The 3,416-nt window shown below is 30.6% G+C and overlaps 1 pseudogene; it reads left to right on the top strand.

Moving 5' to 3' along the window:
• Positions 1-1,462: 1,462 nt before the first annotated feature.
• LOC149212712 (auxin-responsive protein SAUR50 pseudogene) lies at positions 1,463-1,931 on the top strand (annotated as a pseudogene).
• The last annotated feature ends 1,485 nt before the right edge of the window (positions 1,932-3,416 follow it).

Raw genomic sequence — 3,416 nt, 5'->3', positions numbered from 1 at the left:
AATATAAAAGGGAGGAATTTGCATCGAATTGGACCAAATTGGCCTAAAAATAAGAATTTTCAATTATAAATATGCTAGTTTCAGTTCAGTATGAATATTGAATTGATTAATATTTTGTCTTTAACAAATTGTAAAAGAGGTAATTTGTCTTGAAAAAAAATACAGCTGTAAAACTCCTCTACCTGTTTAGCCACTAAACAGGTTTTTGGAAAATGGCAATTACCATGTGCCTGTCTGAGTACGTGTGGGATTTAATTAGTGCGTTCCATTTTCAATGAATCATAATAAGAACGGTTAGTTTATTGATTCCAATCTAGTTGGATAATAAGAAGGATGGTTAATTAGTTGATCCTAATATTGTATTGTTGATTAGATGATAACTAGATTGTTATGTATGCAGAGGGAGATGGACTTAATATTATTCAGTTTGGATCTGTTTTATGGGTGAAATAAAAAAATATATAAAAAATAAGGATATTAAAATTAATTTATTTTTTATATTTATGATTGTAAATTTTTTTTTTCTTGCATGTGGGAAAATTTATTATAATTTAGTTGTCAAATTACGCGTGAGGACAGCTATATCTAATTGTTATCCGGGAATGCCAATGCAAGTTGACTCATCACAGTTATTCAAGGGCAGCCAAGCCACTTGGAATAACTTGTTGGTGGTCCATAACGGGGGTTGACTCATCACCGTTATTCAAGGAAAACCATGCCACTTGGAATAATTTGTTGGTGGTCCATAACAGGGCAGACCTTCACTCCCACCAGATGCCTCTGACTCTTGAGTGGTTAACTTGTTTCCTAACATCCTAGGAAAACGAGCTCTTAGCCAAGCAGAAACGGTATTAAAACATACTTTAGACCCTTACAATTTTATTCTTTACATTATAATTTAATTTTAAAATTTTATTATTAATATTATAAAATTATATGTTGATAATTTTAGCATTACTAATAAATTTGATATAAATTATTGCAGCGAGAAAATGCCTATAACATCTTGAACATAGAAGTAAATGTTAGAGAATTCCTAATTTTTCTTTTTCATTTCAATTTTAAGATATATATTCCAATAATTTTTTTTTGGGTAATTTTAAGAGAGTGCAATTGAATCCGAATCTAAATTCGAATTTGAACTTGATAAGTATCGTTCGCACATTGAACGTCTAAATTCAAACGAAAGCGTGACGTTTTCCTTTCGCCCTGTTACGACCATTCAAAGAAGGATCCACTGTCCTCCAAATTAAAAAGGGGAGTGCATTTGTCAAAGCAAAAACAATGATCCCTCGCATCTTATCTTACCTAATAACAGTAACTGACATCAACCTAAAAAATAGACCAGCGTTCGCGTCAGCACACGCACTACGCTATGCCTCTACGATTCCATGCTTGAATTCAACAAACTTATGTGCTCTCCCACTTTCCCATGGTCTTACATAATAAAAAACCAATTTCCATGCCCATGTATGAATCGTCTGCTCTGCTGAGAATTGTTTCCATGGGAAACACAATAGCTCATGTAGTGTTTCCCAAGAAAATAACAACAAAATTATATAAGTTTGCCATTGCCAGTAAGGCACTGGGATGCAGCTGCTGTCCAAGAGAAAAGAGAATGAGTTATTTCACAGGAGACTAATGAATTTGAGTATATCAATGACAGCAATTCGATAGATGTTCCCAAGGGATATTTTGCAGTGTACGTTGGGAGCGAGCGCGCTCGGTTTATAGTTCCTACAACTTATTTGAATCATCCTCTCTTTCAAGCGCTGCTCAAGAAGGCCGAGGAAGAGTATGGATTCCATCACCAGATGGGACTTACCATTCCCTGTGAGAGAGTGACTTTTGAATATGTAACTTCTGTTTTGGGAAACAAGGATTCCATGGTACCAAATATGGAGTCGGACAAGATACTGGAGTTGATATAAGCATTGATGTAGTTGATTTCTGTCAGCATCACCTTAAACTCCAATGCAAACTGATGTAAACATTAACATAAAATAGCGGATATGGGAGGATTCATTTAGGAAAATGATATAGCTGGGCTTCTTTTGGGGATATCATTGCATGTTGCCAATGCATTCCAGTTGAAATATTTCTTTTGAAAAACCCATTCAATGATATTTTTATGTTATTTTCTCTATTAAGCCAGTCCGTTAGGTTTTTGTCTTGTCAATTTTGAAAACTGCAAATTATTTTGGAAATGGTAATTTAATTTTGTGTAATTCAATTGCAAGTTTATAAATAATTAGGAAATTTGAGAGAGTGAAGTCAAATAGTTAATTTCTCTTTTTAGCTCCGACTCTCAAATTTTCGAAATATTGAAAATTCTGCCATAACTATGAGATTTACTTAGCTTTTGTAATATTTTTGTCGAATGTAATTTTGATAACTCATTACAAATTCATCTTTAAGTATGAGAACATTTCTAATTGTGTTATTAACCATAGTTATCAAGTTTGAATTCGAATTAATTGAATTAGATTCGATACTAAAAAAATCAATTATCTAATCATTTAAATTCTAATAAACAAAAAATTTGGCAATATATATATTATCGTTATTATTAATCATTTTTTTTAAATTTGGAATGATTTAAATTAACAATTTTGAGATTCAAAATCTCAAATACTTCTCAAAACTTATTTTCAATTTTATTATAAAAGTTGTAAATAAAATTAGCCAAGAAGATTAGTTAAAAGAACTAATCAATGGTAGTGAATGATCAGATGCAATGGAAAGAACAAACTTTTAGCATTAAGAAAAAAAATACATGTCTTATACCCTTAAAATGGCTAGTTGATCAATAAAAAAATAGTACCCAATAAATTGTTCATACATGTCTTATACCCTTAAAATGGCTAGTTGATCAATCAAAAAATAGTAGCCAATAAATTGTTCCTAATAATATTTTTTTAGATAATTTCCTAATTATTAATTTAATAAAATATAAATTAAGAATCATCTAATTATGACTAGTATGATATTTTCCTAATGGCTTAAAAAAAAGAAGAAAAACCATTTCAAATTTGGTTATAAATAAATAGTTCTAATTTCATTACTCACCGGTAAAAAATACTATATGAAAAAGAGTTTAAAAGTTAAGAAAGTGGACTAGAAATATATTTTATTATTGAAATGGAAATTTAATATCAGAACTTTTTATGTTATCATTTTGATAACATAACATATGATATACAACTCTGAAAATTTTAATCATTTTACTATATTCTAGAACAAACCGCCAATAACAGATTCGAAACTCTTGTGGCCTCATTTTTCAGTATTGTCTGACTGAATACATCCGCGTCATTCTTCAGTATTGTCTGACTCAATACATCCGCCGATAGAAATTATGTTTCAACCAGTCAATATTCGTAAACATCAACATAAACAGAATAATTAAAGCCCAC

This window comes from Pinus tabuliformis, chromosome 1_1 (assembly GCF_031772625.1).
Source record: "Pinus tabuliformis cultivar Carrire ecotype Pingquan chromosome 1_1, CPIR1, whole genome shotgun sequence".
NCBI classification, from domain to species: Eukaryota; Viridiplantae; Streptophyta; class Pinopsida; order Pinales; family Pinaceae; genus Pinus; species Pinus tabuliformis.
The sequence above is the reverse complement of the archived record's forward strand: the minus strand, read 5'-3'. Positions and strand labels throughout refer to the sequence as shown.